Genomic DNA, 19,101 nt, shown 5'->3' with positions numbered 1-19,101 from the left:
ATTTTAACGTGTTTTCCGGGAAGAGCAGACGCTTTCCCGCATTGCATTTGTGCATCTGGTTGCATCCAGGGACGCATGGGAAGTGCTCTGAAAGCATTGTTTTTTATTTATAAGGTTTTATTGAGTTTTTGGGCAGATTTAGACCATTTTTAACATATGCTGACCGCCCACTTAATAAGAGGGCAGCCACCTCGAAAATAAAGCAGCAAAAACCAGCCAGCCCTGTTTCTCTCCATTTTTTTGGCAGAAGAGCAACAAAAAAAACGCCACGATCTCTACGCGGGCAGCCAACCCTCAACTATTCCTGCAGTGGCCAGAGAGCTATAAAAGCATCACACGCCCTCTCTCAGAGGGGAGTTACCAATGCCAGCAAGAGGAGACTCTGCCGCCAGAAGATGCAATAGATCGCGAGACTACGAAGCACGGAGGTCGCTTTTCCCGCGCAAAGAGCGACAGCTTCAGAGCCTAGCTTCTTCTCCGCATTGAACCACCAATCCTAGTCCCATATCATTGGAACTATCACATCCCACATTATACTATTCAATCGCATACTCATAATCAGCTAAGAATAAAAATTTAAATGCCGGTGTGGCAAATGAGCCAAAGCTAAATGGCCATATGAAGTATGCTCCTACGTCTTGTTGATATGGTCCCTCATTAAAGTCTGCTTGGCATCAAGGATCCACAATTGCACCTCCAAGCAATCCGCTTCATCGGAGACACTCGATCATATAAAGAGGCAAAGCAATCCCAAATCATCTTCATGTCTTTCATCAATTGGATAGGAGTCATAACAGATGGTATACTATTGAGGATAATAAATGATCGAATCCGAGCAGTGACAAGCTCCAAAAGCTTTGCTCCCGTTGAATCCTTTGGCTTCTAAAAGTTGCTACTGACAAATCCTCCAAGCTCATACGAGTTGACAACGGTTGTCATAGTCTCTCCAAACGGCATAGTTGTCGCCATTCAATTGCCGATCAATAGGAAAGGTGAGAAGCTCGGAAGGGCAAGGATCTTGATTGGTTGATAGCCTACGCCAGAGTAGAACTAGGACCAATCTCCCCACACTTGGTGACTCGTTGCTCTATCATTGGTAGCCTCTCTTCGTACTATTTACCTTGGAATGAGTTCAAATGAAAATCATCAACCCGCTCCATTGTTGAGGGAGAACTTGTGCATGTGAAGAAGCTAGGATGGATTGGAATGAAGAGGGTTCTTCAAATCAGCCCCAAGAGGGTGAAAAACAGCAGGCAGCAACCAGCAATACACTCATGTTTGTCACAAACATTTAACACCAAAAACTAGCACAGACCACCAATCCGATTTTTTATGAGATTGCCTGACGCGCGCGCACATACACATTCATACATATACATACACACACACACACACACACACATGTATATATATGTATGTACATATGTACACACACACACACAATATGTGTGCGTGTGTGTGTGTGTGTGTGCGCGCGCGCGCGTCGGGCAATCTCATAAAAAATCCCACGATTTCTTGAAATGTCACTTATTAATAAACTCGCTCCTAAGAGGTGCTTCACATGCAGATAAATACCTAGGCTGGGTACTAATGCAACTGTATGGGAAAACTCCCTAGTGCCTACACCTAGAAAACATTGGCCGTGCTCATGTGCAATTACTCTAGAGTGTTTGGGGATGCAATTCCTACGTTTAGGCTCACAACGGTGCAAGAACAATTCCTAGATTGTCCTAAACCCTATAGATAGGAATTAGCTTGTCCACATGCACATAGGGTTAGGTGTGCACGTGACAACCCCCCTTTTCAAGGTGAGGTACTGGTATCGAGCTGCATGGCTTTCGTGTAGTCTGCCAACAGCTCTGGGTAATCTATGAAGAAATTTTCACTCTGTTGCGTGGGTTCCGTGATACTTGAACTTTAAAAAGGACTACAGTGCTTGCTTCCTCTAGCCGCACCTAAAGCGATGCACAATAATCTGTTCACACTTCATACCTTCCACTTTGTCTTCAATCGCGCATTCCTCTTCAGGAATCTCCTTTGGGGGATCTCCTGAAATGACGTCCAGATAAACACAAAAAATAGTGTGCATTGACCATGAATTAGACAACCGCAAATTCATAAACACATCTTTTACCTCTTTCATGACTAGAAATGGTAAAAAACTGTTGTATACAGATGAAAAATGTGACAAAGTAGACCTTGTCAACAGTACTGGCTCGCTGCTGCTCGCACCCGCCCCCTCTCCCCCCCTGCGCCATCGCCCTCCCTCACACCCTCGCGCTACTCTCCCGCTTGTCCACCTCGCGCTACCCCTGCTGCTGCCCGCTGCCCTGACAGCCCGCAGCTGCCAGCTGCCCAGCTCAGCCAGCTCCCCCTGCCGCTCCCCCCCCCCGCACTGCCCCCCGTTGCTGCCCTCTTTCTTTATGCGAGTTAGTCTGCGCGGGGTATAGCTGTCGCGCCAGCACGGTAAAAAACCTAAGTAGGAATAGTGAATTAGAAAGCTCCCTAGGTTTTTTGGAGGGGCCAAAGAGTAAGTTTTAGCTAAAAACTAAAACTAGTAGGAGGTAGATCAGGGGATAGTACCCATAGGGTAGCCAGAACAAAATGATGGGAAAACTTTAGCTTTATGGTAACTAGCTTGAATGCTTAACCAATGTGATCCACATTACAAATTAAGCATTTGTACAGCACGAGTATTCCCTTAACCGGCAACAATTTAAGTTAACTGCTTGAGCTCAGACAGTGATTCGGAGTAAAGTCTACCACCCCCTCCAGATGAGGTGCTCGAGCCACCACAGCCCCAAGGCAGCATGTAAAACATAAGAAAAAATCCCCTAAAGCCACAATAGAACATTAATCAAGCCCCATAGCTGCTATTTAGGTCAGAAGTCATGACCAAGTGTGTGTGTGTGTGTGTAGATATGGTTAGCTGCTGTGACACAGTGTGTGTGTGTGTGTGTACCCGCCCTAACCCAGGCGCCATACACAATGGGTCTTGGTAGTAGGCCCATTGTGTATGGGCCTACTACCTCACCAGAAAGATGAGATTTCTGATTTCATAAGCATATAAAAATATATATGAGTGGCCCTCAAAAGGGGAGATTTGTCTGTAGATAGAGTCCTCAAGGAAGACATCACTCCTATAGGAGTTTTAAGGCTTTGTCAGCCAGTTTGAAGTAAGTATGGTTGTCATTGAGTAGCATAAGGCAAGTCATCTTGTTCCAAAAAGTCATCTTGTTCAATAAATGAGTAGCACGTACCTGTAATACTCAAGAAACCAATTTGTCAAAGCATAGGTAAGTAGAATTGGATTAACCTGCTACTTAAAAACAACTGAGCCATAAAGACTATAATAGTCGTGAGAGGGAATCCAGTCTATAGTCAAGGAGAGACCACCTAACACCTGTCGACCAGTAAAGGAATTATAGACAGTGGGTCACTCAAGGCCTATAGACAAAAACATATCTAAAGCCAGCATCCTAGTCCTCCCCATTTCCTGGGAGGGCTTGGTGTTTAGAGGTGTGTGTTTAGCTGTTAAATTAAATAAATAACACACCAATTGAACAAGATGTTCAAAAAGATGATTGGCTAAAGATGTCAAGGCAAAGATATGTACAGAAATAATTCAGTCTTTGAATCAAAACTGTACAATATAGTAAGAATGAAGTATCATTCCAAAGGGATTGGTACAAAGGTATCAAAAACTATCCCAATTGCAGCATCAAATGCTTCCAGAGTCGGACTGCAACAAGTTAACCCACTTTAAGCCAAGATAGAATTCTCACCTGCATCCATATAGTCAAGACAACAGACATGTTAGACTTAGCTACGTATGGCAGGCTTCAAAGAATCTATCAGTTGTTATCCATGTCGAACTTAAAAAGTTTTAACTAGCTACTGTCCTGCACATTTAAAGTCTCGAGGATTTTTCATCCTTATTTTTTGCTAGAGTTATTCATATATTTTGCTAGAGTCCCATTTCGGTAGCAGAACCAGTAGTGCTACCAAGCTTTTAAACATCAGATTTAACTAAGGTTATCAAAGTAGGATCCAGTCTAGGATCCGTACGTACTTACCTTACCGTACGGATCCGTACTGTACAATCATTTTTTTGTTGGGAAAAAAACCACAACGGGTCTGCAAAATTGAGTTCGCCCATCAATTTTTTGTGTGCAAATTGGCAAATCATGATCAATGTGAACTTACAAGTTCTCTACAGTAACTAGTTTGTTGTGAAACTGCAAATTTTAGGTTGTGTATATTTGAGTTGTATCTGTTCTTGTCACTTCAATGTTGATTCATTGAATGTCGAGCAAGGAGTCGCGACTTGCTTATGGTATTTGTATGAAACCTTTCCCTTGGTTTGTAGAATAGTGAACTAACATGCTTGAAGTGATACTTGTGAAATTTTTATCAAGTATGGACCGTATTGTAGGTTTTTGGCTTCTAGAAAAAAAAAACATACGAATTTTACGTACCTAACAACTCTATCCATTCGGTACTACGTACAAGACGTACCGAATACGTACCGTACCTTATGTACCTTACCACCTTGATCCAGTCAGAAACTAATAATAAAACAGAGCAGTAGATCCAAATAGGATCCAGTATGCAATACTTAAACCAGCAACCATAAAGTAAGCTTGAGTAACTGTCAACATTTTAAAATATCGAGCAACTCTTGTATCGGGAATCTACTTGTATTTGCTATACTTCAGCCCAGTAGCAGAGGATCAGTTAGTATCAGAAAGAGAAAAAAAAAAGCCTCATATACTGATGTGAATCAATCTGAACCGGAAAATGGCATTAAAAAAAACCAGTGTACCCTATGCAATGTTCCTTTAGATTAAGCCTAAGTAATTTGCAAGTATGACCAGCTACTGATGTGAACCAATCTGAACTAGAAAATGGCATAAAAGACGAGTGTACCCTATTGCAATGTTCCTTTAGATTAGGCCTGTAACTTGCAAGTATGACCGGCTAGTCCAGGCCCATTACAAGCTCCCCCCCTTTTTTTTAACACATAACTATCAGGTAGAGAGGCAAAACTGCATTCCAATGCCAACTAATCCCTGTTTGTAGGTAAAACAAAGCCAGCAAGCAAACCATATAGGTTTTTAGAGAGAATCTTATTTTGTGCTTCTAATCACAAATGATACCAAGTCCTACTGCAATGCCAGCAGAATATCAGTAGCAAAATATATTATCTCTTTGCTTTAGCAACCAAAAAAGGACATAGAGCATTCCCCTTTGCAATCAAATTTCCAAGGTAAAAGCGAGAAGTAATCAGCTCGACCAAGCCAAATCCTTAAGTATGAACTCCCCTGTTTTTTTTGTTGAAATGTATCCTATCCTATTGCAACCATCAGAATATGGCAGCATAACCAGCAACTTATCTTCTAGTAATTAGAATCTTGCATGCATATCTAGCATCCCCACTAGGCATTCAACCATTATCCTTACCATTAGTGTCAAAAACCAGAATAATAACCATATACATGAAATATCAGATATCAGCATGCAGTTCACCACCAGTCAAGAAGCCAACAACAAAAAAGTAAATCCCTTTATTAATGTGATCAACCAGTAGCCAATTTCTCAAAAGAATCCCAAAAAGACCAGTATTCAAATATGGCAGTATTCTAGTTAACTAGAGAGTTTTTTGCATAGTCAGCACCATCACCAGTTTTTTTGCAGAGGATCGATCAGTATCAGATACAAAAGCCCAAATCAGTATCATCACCAGGGTTAGTGCATAACTAGCCATATTACCATCTTTACTGTCATCTTTTACCATTCAAGCAGCCAAAAAAAGAGAGAGAGATCTTTTGCTAATGTGAAAGTACAAAAGGAATCCCAATAGATCAAAAAAAGTTTCTTTTAATCCTGTATTTATAGTCAGATATCAGAGCATGAGATCGACGAAAACCTGTGAGCAATCGCTAAGCCAAGTGATTTTCCAAGCAGCTAAGGAAGACCAAGCCTAAGTGAGGGGAAAACACCCTCACCTTTTATAGTGGAGGAAGCAGGGATGCAATCCGACATATATTCATTAGTGGTGATGCCACGGCCGCCTCGAATCGAAGAGTGTAAGAGGTAATCTGGGTATGATTCCATCCATGAGTGGGAGGTAGGGAGGCCAGGGCAGGCGACTCTTTCTTTATGCGAGTTAGTCTGCGCGGGGTATGGCTGTCGCGACAGCACGGTAAAAAACCTAAGTAGGAATAGTGAATTAGAAAGCTCCCTAGGTTTTTTGGAGGGGCCAAAGAGTAAGTTTTAGCTAAAAACTAAAACTAGTAGGAGGTAGATCAGGGGATAGTACCCATAGGGTAGCCAGAACAAAATGATGGGAAAGCTTTAGCTTTATGGTAACTAGCTTGAATGCTTAACCAATGTGATCCACATTACAAATTAAGCATTTGTACAGCACGAGTATTCCCTTACCCGGCAACAATTTAAGTTAACTGCTTGAGCTCAGACAGTGATTCGGAGTAAAGTCTACCACCCCCTCCAGATGAGGTGCTCGAGCCACCACAGCCCCAAGGCAGCATGTAAAACATAAGAAAAAATCCCCTAAAGCCACAATAGAACATTAATCAAGCCCCATAGCTGCTATTTAGGTCAGAAGTCATGGCCAAGAGTGTGTGTGTGTAGATATGGTCAGCTGTTGTGACACAGTGTGTGCGCGCGCGCGCGCGTCGGGCAATCTCATAAAAAATCCCACAATTTCTTGAAATGTCACTTATTAATAAACTCGCTCCTAAGAGGTGCTTCACATGCAGATAAATACCTACGCTGGGTACTAATGCAACTGTATGGGAAAACTCCCTAGTGCCTACACCTAGAAAACATTGGCCGTGCTCATGTGCAATCAGAGGGTATGCAACTACTCTAAAGTGTTTGGGCATGCAATTCCTACGTTTAGGCTCACAACGGTGCAAGAACAATTCCTAGATTGTCCTAAACCCTATAGATAGGAATTAGCTTGTCCACATGCACATAGGGTTAGGTGTGCACGTGACAACCCCCCTTTTCAAGGTGAGGTACTGGTATCGAGCTGCATGGCTTTCGTGTAGTCTGCCAACAGCTCTGGGTAATCTATGAAGCATAGTTACCCGGAACGGGAACGGGGAACAGGAACAGTAGGGTGCGGAACGGGACGGGAACGGGAGGGAGGAGAGGGGCCGGAACGGGAACGGGGCCGGAACGGTAGACCAAAGAAACTACATATATTATATGTATTATAGGCTCATATTATAGGCTCATATTATAGGCTCATATTATAGGCTCATATGTAAGCTAAGCTTTTGAATTCGACCATCCTAATTAGAGCCATATTTACACATGTTGTACGATGACGGAGCTTGAGACAAGGATGGAGTTTGTCTCTTGAGAGAGAGAGAGAGAGAGAGAGAGAGAGAGAGAGAGAGAGAGAGAGAGAGAGGAATGGAGCTTGAGACACAAGAGGGAGGGATGGAGCTTGAGAAAGAGAGGTAGAAGCCACATTTGTTCTTTGAGGGTGTTGTGCTTTCCACCAAAAAGGAACAGAAAGAAGCCAGAGCTCCATGTCCAAGCTTAAAGCTTTAGCAAGGAGAGTAGCTCAGTAGAGATGTTGAGAGCTTGAGGAGGAGGTGAGACGAGCCTCTAGAGTCCAAACAGCCCCAAATCAGCCCTCTAAATAGCCCCCAAACAGCCCCAAATCAGCCCTCCAAATAGCCCCAAATCAGCCCTCCAAATAGCCCCAAATCTGACCCCAAATAGCCCCCAATAGCCCCAAACATGCCCCCAAATAGCTAGTGAAAAAAGTTGACTTTTTGGTTTGACCATTCCGGATTCCCGTTCCGCCGTTCCGGGTGCCGTTCCGCCCCGTTCCGCCCCGTTCCGGGTGTTCCGTTCCCGACTCCGTTTCGAGAGCCAGACCCGTTCGGAACGCCGTTTCGGAACATTTAGGGTCCGTTCCGACCGTTCCCTGTTACTATGCTATGAAGAAATTTTCACTCTGTTGCGTGGGTTCCGTGATACTTGAACTTTAAAAAGGACTACAATGCTTGCTTCCTCTAGCCGCACCTAAAGCGATGCACAATAATCTGTTCACACTTCATACCTTCCACTTTGTCTTCAATCGCGCGTTCCTCTTCAGGAATCTCCTTTGGGGGATCTCCTGAAATGACGTCCAGATAAACACAAAAAATAGTGTGCATTGACCATGAATTAGACAACCACAAATTCATAAACACATCTTTTACCTCTTTCATGACTAGAAATGGTAAAAAGCTGTTGTATATAGATGAAAAATGTGACAAAGTAGACCTTGTCAACAGTACTGGCTCGCTGCTGCTCGCACCCGCCCCCTCCCCCCCCCTGCGCCATCGCCCTCCCTCACACCCTCGCGCAGCTCTCCCGCTTGTCCACCTCGCGCTGCCCCCTGCCCCTCGCGCTACCCCTGCTGCTGCCCTGGCAGCCCGCAGCTGCCCGCTGCCCAGCTCAGCCAGCTCCCCCTTCCGCTCCCCCCCCCCCGCCGCGTTGCCCCCTATTGCTGCCCGTTGCCCAGCCAGCCCGAAGCTGTTCCCACAGTCAACCACGCCAACCCGCCCCCTCCCACTGTCCGCCCCCCTCGCCTGCTTTTTACCGTTAGCCTTCTCCCTCTCCTTTCTTGCTTAACGGGCGTCGCCAGCACCATTGACGTGCTCGGTCCAGCAGGTATTTCCCCCCTTTTTTCGTCGACGATCCTCCGCCTTTTCTTTACCAGTAGCAGACACAGATGGCAGCTCATGCTCCACCGCAGAGGGACTCCAATGAAGCCCCCTCGCCCGACCCCGCTGAGCCCACCATTCGACTTGCTCTCTCGCCGACAGAGCAAGCAAGCCTAGCCGCTGAGGTAGAGCGATTGCAGGCGACTTCGGTCATCTGCAAAATTCTCGGCACCCGACCTAGCAGAGGCGAGCTGCGAGACCTTCTCCAAGCCCGCCTTCTCGCAGAGGTGGGCAGGATCTTGGATGTCCAGATTCTCGAACGGGGGTACTATCAGATCGAGTTCGAGACCTCCGAGATGGCTTCCAAGGTCATAGCTATGAGTCCACTCGCCATTCGAGCATCACGCACCCACTTTCGACAGTGGCGACATGGTTTTGACCCGACTTCAGATATGCTAGTAGAGGAGGCAGACATCCCCATCTCAGTCTGCTTTCCGGGTTTACGGAGGGAGTACCTACCACTTCTTCCAGGATTGGCTCCGCCATCGGGACTGTCCTGGAGACACCTCGTACGGCAGCATCAGTAGCTGCCAAGGCGGCTGGCATCCCCTTAGTTCGAGTTTTGGTCAGAGATACCCACACGCTCCCGAAGGTCATTCTTCTGCCTCGGGTGAGTGGGGGTTGGTTTAGACAGAGTGTGGAGTACTCGGGCCTCCCGAACCAGTGCTTCATTTTCCGACAGATGGGCCACCTAGCGAAGGCCTGTCCACGAAGGAGGCCACGACGTGCACCTCAGCCTCACCACCAGCCTGCCAAGGCTGGGCCGCAGCCACAGTCAGCGGCACAACGCACAGATTCAAAGCCACCCTCCGAGCTTGGGGCTCCAGCGGAGGAGGGGTGGCAGCAGGCCCGTGGCCGTCGACGCCAAGGGCCACAGCGACAGCCTGGCACTCAAAGTGGCCCTGAGGTGCCTACTCAGCAGCAGTGGGTTCCCACGGGGAGCCACTTTGGTCCTCTTGAGCAAGAGGAGTCCCCTACCCCAGCCTCCACCTCCACTTCATCCTCGACAGCCGCTCCCCCTTCAGAGTTCCCCTCCTCCTCCTCATCCTCCCCCCCGCCCTCTGCTCCCGTCGCCTCTCCACCTCGCCCCTCTACCTCTGTCGCCCCACCCTGCTCCTCCTCTCCTCCGCTCCCCCCAGCTCCTTCTCCCCCCCCTCCTGCTCCAATTCCACAGTCGACTCGGGAGACTGGTCCCTCACCGGCCGCTAGGAGATCTCTTGGCAGCGCCTTTGCCACGAGTCGCCTAGCGAGAGAGGGTCAGCCCTTCTTGCGGCCCCCTCTGCAGATTCAGACATCCTTCCTTGCAGCTATCCCTCGTGGTCTGACGAGCATTGACCTCTGACGCCGCTGGGACTTCTTCGACTACAGGTTCACTCGCTTTCTCGGCGATTCCACAGCAGACCACGAGGCAGCCTGCTTCAGGGTCCATGCTTTGTTCCTCGCCGCCAGGGGGACAGAGGCCTTGGACTCAGCAGTTGGTTTCTCCTTCCCCCTCTGTGGTAGGGCCGAGACAGAGTGGTCCCTCGACTCAGTGTTGGGATGGTTGCATACACAGGTTCTCGAGTTCTCTCATCACATGGGAGAACTTGGAGTTACAGATTTGCTGCAAACTTTGTGGCCATTGGCCAAGTTTGCGGTGACACCCCCAGACTCAGCAAGATGTAGGCACATTGTGGTGTACTTCTTTGCTGATACGCACTGTTTGCCTTGCTATGTATACATTCATGAGGACTCCTGGACAGAGGAGGTTGCTTTACGCACGGCTCGCTCTACTTGGGCTTGGGCTAGGCACTCACTGCAGTCTCGCCTATCTAGAGGACGCTCGGATGCGGACTACTCCCAATCCAAGCCAGCCTCGAAGATAGCCCGTCTTGCTGCTGCGCTGCATCTGTTCTCTCTCGCTCCCCATGAGGATCGTCTCGTGGAATGTGCAGGGACTAGGTGGGTCCCAGTTTCAGCGACAACGGGGCCGATTGCGTCAGGAGCTTCAGCGTTGCCTTGTGGGAGGAGAGATTGATCTCCTTATGCTTGAGGAGCACCATCTATGTGAGAGCCGCATTCGGCGATGTGGTCAGATTTTGCATGGACGATATGATACCTTTTGGTCAGCTGCTTTTGGACCTGGAGGCATCCAGGGTGGGGTATGTATGACTATTGCGGATTCATTGCAGCAGGCCATTGTGGGCAGAGGGATTATTGTGCCACGCATGGCTCAGTGGATTACTATGCAAGTTCAGGGTGGCCTTGTGGGCTTCCTGAACATCTATGCGCCCAATGTGGCGAGTGCTCGTGCAGAGTTTTGGTCACAGATTGTTGAGTCTTTGCCGCAGGCTGACCATTGGTGTGTAGGAGGGGACTTCAACATGTTGGAGGACCCTTCTGACAGGATTGGAGGCAGCCATGTTACTGTGCATGGAGTCGAGTTAGCAGCTTGGGAGAGGTTGTGTATGACTTTGAGGGTCTCGGATACATGGCAACACTCTGGCTTTGTGAGGCCTCCAGCCAGTCTTGCCTTCTCTAGATCGGACCGCAGAGTGGGAGGAGTGAATCTATCGCGGATAGATCGCTTCTACACTAGTGACCACTTCAGTGACTTAGGGGGATCAGTGGGCATCCTGGCAGGGACATCCTTCTCGGACCATGCGCCAGTGATCCTCACAGTGGCAGACAGGCAGAGGAGTGGGAGCAAGATGCTTCGCATCCCAGAGAGGGTCTTGTTGGACTCAGCACTCAGAGAGAGGGTAGAGGCTCTCTGGACAGAGGGCATGGACAGCCAGGTTCTACCTGCAGACAGAGTGGCCTTAGGCCTAGCTCAGCTTAGCCACTTTTTTCTCCAGGAGTCTCTGGCTCGCCGGGCTACAGCGAGAGAGGAGGAGCTGCGTCTCAGACGAGGCATTGCTTCACTACAGAGGATGCAGGAGCAGCTTCCAGACAGTCCATGGTTGGAGGAGCAGTTACAGCAGGCTCGACACAGAGGAGAGGCGTCATGAGTTTGCCTTTCACCGACAGGCATCTCAGTGGACTCAGGTGGGTGACAGAGTGACAGGTGTTTTTTTTGAGACTGTGGGACCTCGGCACTCGCATGACAAGGTCAATCAGTTGAGGAGACCCGATGGGTCAGTTGTTTGTGAGCCCGAGGATATGCGTGCAGTTGCTACTGACTTTTACCGTGAGTAACTGTCGGCTGAGCCCCAGTCAGAGCGGCAGGATGCATGCAGGGAGCAGGTTTGGGCACAGATGCCTTGTCTTGTGACTGAGGAGATGCGCCAGAGGCTAGAGATGCCACTTCAGCTTGAGGAGCTGCACACGGCTCTTAGGGCCCTCCCTCGTGGTAGCTGTCCAGGTGAGGATGGGCTGACTCCTAGGTTTTTCTTGGAGTACTAGGACCTGCTTGGCCCCGATCTTTGTAGTGCCTTTCAGTACATTTTGCACACAGGAGTGATGCCTGCTAGCATGAGTGAGGGCCTGATCTACCTCATTCCAAAGGAGGGTGGCTCCTTGGATGAGATTCGACAGTGTCGCCCCATCACCATCCTCAACTTAGCCTACAAAATTCTTGCCAAGGCTCTGAGTTTGAGGATTCAGCCACTTTTGGAGAGCCTTATACATGGGACTCAGACCATAGTTACCCGGAACGCGGAACGGGAACGGCAACGGGATCCCCGCGGAACGGGGGAACGGCTAGGGGTCCGGAACGGGAACGTCGCGGAACGCGAGGTATAAAAAACACCCAAATAGTGCAATTTTTAGCTCCTTGTGTTTAAATACAAGGAGTATTAGAGTGCTTTGACTCTAATACTCACAAAAAACTCGTTTTGAAGACCATTCAACCTTGCTATGACTAGGTGATGTGAGAGAGAGAGAGAGAGAGAGAGAGAGAGAGAGAGAGAGAGAGAGAGAGAGGGAGAGGGAGAGATTTGAGAGAGTGGGAGGGAGAGGAAGAGAGCTTGAAGGCTTGAAGCCTTGAGCCTTGAGAGAGTGAGTCTTGAGAGGGAGAGCTTGAGCCTTGAGGATTAGCTTGTGAAGAGAAAGGGGAAGGGGGGTGCATTTTATGAGTCCTTGAGGCCTTGCACACTTTCAAAAGAAGCCCAAACATTTACTTCAATTTTTTCAATTTTTGCCAACTTTGTTTGTAGCCGTTGGCCGTTCCAAGGGCATTCCGGAACGTTCCGGAACGGCCGTTCCGGTTTGCATTGGCCACCCGGAATGTCAGACATTCCGGGACGTTCCGGAACGTTCCGGAAGAGAACTGCCCCCTGGAACGCCAGAACGGGGGCTAGGGGGCGTTCCCCGGTAACTATGACTCAGACAGGTTTTGTCAAGGAACGCAGTATCCTTGACAACATCTTCACTTTCTGGGAGGCTTCTGCCTTGGCACGGCTCCGTGGGGAGGACCTTGTGATTCTTCTTCTCGATTTTGAGAAGGCATACGACAGAGTTGACTGGGACTTTCTAGAGGGCACTCTACGCAGGATGGGCTTCTCAGATGCTTGGATCAGAGGGGTGGCAGCTTTGTACAGACAGGCTCACAGCCAGGTGCTTTTGGCAGGAGGTAGAGGTGAGCGCTTCATGCTCAAACGCTCGGTCAGACAGGGTTGTCCTTTTGCCCCCTTTCTCTTTCTGTTCTATGCGGAGGCGATGAGCAGATTTTTGGTGTCATGTCAGGTTGGTCTGAGGGGCTTAGCACTCCCTATTCGGGGAGATGAGCTACTGGACGCTGAGTTTGCCGATGACTCTTGCCGATGACTCAGCCTTGTACTTAGAGGGCCAAGAGGCCAATCTGCACAGATGTGAGCAGGCTTTGGAGACCTTCTGTTGTGCATCAGGCGCACTGATCAACTGGAGAAAGACAGTGGCTTTCTCGGTTGGCAGTGCTCCTGTGCCAAATTGGATGCCAGGAGAGGGTTTCAAGTGGACTCCCCCAGGGACTGCAGTTCGGTACTTGGGTTGTTAGGTTGGTTTAAACTTATCCCCTGAGCAGCAGATTGCTCCTCTTCTCCTATCCATCAGGAGAAAGCTGCTACATTGGAGCTCAGCACGACTTTTGCTGGCTGGTAGAGTAGTAGTTGCCAACCAGGTGTTGTTGGCGACTATGTGGTACATCACTTCTTGCTGGATCTTCTCGAGTTCTTGTATCAGCCAGGTAGAGAGGCTGATCAGGAACTTCCTTTGGTCAGGTCGTGACACTCAGATTGCCCGAGCCAAGGTGGCTTGGTCAGTCATCACACTTCCTTGTTCTCAGGGAGGGCTTGGGATCATTGATCCAACACAGCAAAGTAGAGCCCTTTTTGGGAAGTTTGTAGTCAGAGGACTTCTTCCAGGAGAGGAGCCCTGGAAGGAGTTCTTGCTGCAGAGGCTTCATGCCAAGGTGCCTCAGTCAGGAGGCCCATGGCAACCTTCGACCAGATGGATTTTTACAGAGTTGCGCCGAGTTGGTTTGAGCAGGAGACTGGAGGACCGCTTCGCAGTGAGTTTGCTTCGATCTTGGGAGCTCTTACGGCGTGGCCTAGAGCAGAGACAGCCGACGTGCACGGAGGAGCACCTACGGCAGCCCCTCGTCTGGAACCCCATGGTTAGCACTCAGAGAGGCCACTTGGTTGGTAGTCGGCCTCATGTTTCTTGGGGTCCCATGGCAGCAGGTCCAGCGCGCTCTCTAGGTGACTGGCTAGTGTTCACAGGTTTGTCAGAGGAGGTGCAGGGTTTCCAGCTCTACAAGGCATGAGAGGGGTGCAGAGCATGTGTCAGGACATCTCAGAGTCAGTTCCAGCTGAGTGGCTCACGCCTCTCGAGCCAGTAGCACCCCGGTGGATAGGATCCTTCACACGACTGGAGGTTCTCATTTCAGTCAGGGCCTGCTCAGAGTCTGTCTCAGCCCTCTTCTTCGAGCTTCAAGGTGGGGGACGACTACAGCAAGTTGCAGTAGAGGCCCCGCAGGTAGCAGAGTGCTGTTTTCAGAGGAACCGAGTAGTGGGCATCTGTGGGCAGACTTGTGTCATAGACCCTGACCCAGCAGTTCTTGAGACAGGACACTGAAGGCTATGGGCTTGGGAGTGTTGTCCGTTGACACGAGTACAATGGGATCCTGGTGAGTGGCTATGGAGGGACCCCTTCTCTTCTGCAGACCACCCAGGAGTCCCGTTCTTTCAGTAGCAGCACAGAGAGAGGCCCTCCCCGCTGCAGCACGTCGTTGGCAAGAGGAGGGTCTCACAGTCGAGTTCTTGGCAGACTTTTGGGAGAGGTTGTGGGACTCCAGACAACCGAGGCGAGTCACCTTGTTTCAGCGACTGGTCGCACATAGAGCCACAACAGTAGGGAGCTGGCTAGTGCATAGTGGTCTCTCGGCCACATGTGCAGCTTGTGACCATTTGGTGGAGAGTCAACGTCACTGTCTTTGGGACTGTCCCTCGGCCCAGCAGGTGTGGCTACAAGTTCTTCAACTGATGCCTGCTCTCTCCACGGCTCGACAGTACACTTGGGGGGCAGCGGCTTGGTCCACCCTCACGGGCCCGGCACTTTAGTTTGATAGTGATGCAGGGGGGGCAGCCTACACTTCAGCCTGCTACTACAAAGCTTACTCCACAGGAGTGGTGCAGTGAGAGAGAGGAGTGTTGGGAGCTCATCAGTGGCCTGACACTTTGGTTCATCTGGCGGGCCCGCTGTTTCCGCATCTCTGAGGCTCGCCGTGTGCCACCAGCAGAGACTGTTCGTGACTTTTAGCTAGAGCTGATCCATACTCTCAGAGGACAGCTTGAGGGACTACAGGGCAGCTCTGACCGCATGCAGGAGCACCGCGAGGCTTTCCTTCGACTCTGGCGCCCTGGGCCTTTCTACACCATAGTCCAGGGGGTGCTCAGATGGCACTAGTGTCCACCTGTGTGGCTCTTCCCTCCTCCCATCTCTTGATTTAGCCTCACTGTATATATGCTATTTTTTCATTGGGAGAGTCTCCCCATCATGCTTGTTGTAGCCCTCTCTTGCAGAGGTGGTTGTAGCCCTATGGGCAGTTTTCATTAACTAATAGAAGGATCTTTTTCTCGGAAAAAAAAAAAATGTGACAAAGTGTTCAAATGTTCTACGAGCCCTTCACCAAAATGTGATCTAAACTTGACTTTTCTACATGAAACTATCGACTTTGGCAAACCACAAAGAGAATACCAATGCTTGATAGACAATCGTGCTAATGCTTGTGTTGTGACTGTGTCCTGCCAAGAAATGAGCATGCAAAACTTATTGACATGATCTACAAAGGTGAAACATTGGGTATTCCTTGAATGCAAACTTTCTACCTTTCCTAGAGAGATCTTCATGCTTCCGTGTTCATCCATGATTGAATCATGTGCATAGGTAACACATAAAGACAATGACCAAATACAAGAGACCGTCGTGAATGAGAGACTCGAAAAAATGCACCCTTAGTTTTGATGCAAACAAAAGATACTTCCTAAATGGGTCCTACTCGAGAGCCAAGATCTCTCCTTCGTGACTGAACATATCTGCAATTGGGTTAGCTTTGCTAAGATTATAGTCAATATAATAAATCAAACCACCAAATTGCTCACAAGACTAGAACCATCTAGCTTGATGTTCACTCCAAGGTGCACTTAGTACAGACTGGAGCCACTTGAGGGCTTGATGACCCTTACAAACAAATTACATCTCTATCATGCAAAAAATGCTTCTCGTGCTTAAGAGAATAAATGATAGAGAGAGGTTCCTTTTCATGCAATGACTGATTCATTTCTGAACTGTGTGACTATGTACTAAGAAATGCTAGTGAACTGTGTGTTTTATCCCCTTTCAAAACATGATAGTGAGAGATCAATGGCAAGCAAGGAATACTTTGCTCACGGGGTGAATAACCACGGGAGAGGCACTTGAGAGAGAGAGAGAGAGAGAGAGAGAGAGAGAGAGTTTTCTTTCCAATTAATTTGTGGATCAAACTCACGAAACCACTTCATGCCAAAAATCATATCACATCCAGCCAAAGGAAAAACAACAAACTTAAGGCAAAAACCTGCGTCTTGAACTGAAACTATTACTCTAGAACAATTATGCGTGAGTGAGGAGTGCATACCGTGAGCAAATCTAGATATAACAATGGGATCCATTGGAATAGCTTCTAAATGTGTGCTCTTCACAAGAGAATCACTAATCACATCATGCATACTATCCGGATCAAACAAGATCACAATGCGCTAACCATTCACATGTGTCAAGTACAGTAGAATTGAAATAGTAAAGATATAGATTTTTTACACTTCCACGAATCCTTTACTTCTTTTCCTTGCGTTAGTGATTACTTTTAGCTTGAATGATGGTTCATTTCACTTTTCCCTGAAGAGAGGGAATAAGAGAGTGCATTAGAGATGTGTAGAGAGAGAGAGAGAGAGAAAGAGAGAGAACAGAAGAATGACACCCAATGGTGTCCCAACCAACCCTCTCAAGGGCCCCCCACACCGTTGCCGACGTGGTATTTGCTTTAGATTGCATAAATGGAATGTACACGCATGCAATACCTCAAGTGCAAACTCTCCAGACTCGAATGATGACTATCACAACGGTAACTTCCCAAGATGAGGCATTTCCGGGGCTGATTTGATGCACCTTAGGATCTTTCTCGATGTGGGACTGTATACAGATGGCCACCAAGGGGAAGATCTGGGGCTGAATTGCACTCCCAAGGTGAGAGGAATGAAGGGCTGAAAGCTGGCTGCAAAAACGCAGATCTGCGATGTGAAACACAACAAATCTCCCACGTAAAGCAGGGCTGAAAACGCAGATCTCAACGATTCCAATGATGGACGACAATGGAGCACTCGATGCCGGTGAGGGAATGGCCGAGGGGGAGGCTCCATGGGCTACCGAAGTACCGGACCGCAACCGGAAAGACACAAAGCCAGATCTGAGCCGCTTTCCGGCGAGGGAGATGGGCTGAAATCTGAAAACGCTGGCTGATCTGCTGGGAAGAGGACCGCTAGGGCTGGAAACTGCTAACGTTCGCTGATGCTGTCCAAAACGCTAGCTGGTCTGCAGGGCTGAAAACGCTAGGCCTGAGAGTTGCAAAAACGTTGGGTTGCATGCTCCTGCTACTAGTGCTCTATAATCTGCTCCAAAGCCTGGCTGCCCGGTTTCCTTTATAGGGCTGAAATTGGACTTCTAAATTTCAGGTTGGGCAAGCTGTCCACCAGACCTAAAAAAATTAAAATGCAAATGATTTATTGATAAATTGGACCAGGGGTCATTTTCTGGGTGAAACTATCACACATCTGCCCACCTGGGAATCCGATAGACGCGGGAAATGGCTCGTTGGATTCCTCAAACCTAAAACTACATGCGCATGATGCCAGATGCCAACCGTATTGTAATAACATCTGTCAAAACGTGTGTACAAACCATTTATGCAAGAGGGTTCCAAAACTTGCAGGTCCTGCGAACATGCTCACAAAATTGCCGGTACTAATCCTCCTAGGATTCTAGACATTCCTATCTAGGAAAAAGGGGAGACCTGGCTCTAAAAGTCGATGAAGCATGTCCGCATGGCACACAGAGCCATGTGCACATGGCAACATGACCATAACACTTCATGAGGGACTCATCTAGATGATCATGAGAAACTTCGGGCGCACTACTTGGCTCCTTTTATGACGCTAACAAAAGATGTGGGTTATGTGGGTTCTTTCTTAAAGCAATCTCTTTTCATTTTAACTTTAAACATCTTCCTTCCTTTCCATACTTGGTTTGTTCTTCAAGACTTAACCAACCTCCTACTACTCCTTTAGCAGATTTTTCATCAGGTGTCAACTTAGGGGTTTCCTAAGTTTTAGTCATTTCTTTATTATCATTGTTAGGTGAATTCCTATGCTTAGGTATAGTGGAAGATTGAGAAGACGAGATATTGTGGCTCTTACCATTATTCTTATCGTTCTACTAATTGTATTGGTTCTGCAAGGTATTGGACTTGTTCTCCTAAGGCTTACCTTTGTTGTGCTTCATTTCTTGCTCGAGAGCGATCCTGACCGCTCATTGTAGTCATTGGGTCATAAGACTTTCACACCATATTTAATGTACTCGTCCAAATCACAAAGGAAAGTCTCCTTGCAATCCTAATCCGACTTCCGCAATTGAACACCTATCTGCAAAATATGATTAGAAAAAGACATTTTGCTTAAGCTCTCTCCAATCCTCTTTAAATCGATCAAGGTACTGCGGTGGCATAAAGCGATCCTTGAGCTTGATTTGGAAGTATGCTCAATATAAGATAGGGATATGCCATTCACGCCACGCTCAAGGTGCACAGCCATCTGTGCCTCTTGAAGGCTTGATACCAATTAATAGCATCACCAGTCAA

Source organism: Adiantum capillus-veneris, chromosome 22, assembly GCF_014529385.1.
Source record: "Adiantum capillus-veneris isolate H3 chromosome 22, ASM1452938v2, whole genome shotgun sequence".
NCBI classification, from domain to species: Eukaryota; Viridiplantae; Streptophyta; class Polypodiopsida; order Polypodiales; family Pteridaceae; genus Adiantum; species Adiantum capillus-veneris.
This window is presented reverse-complemented; position numbering follows the sequence as displayed.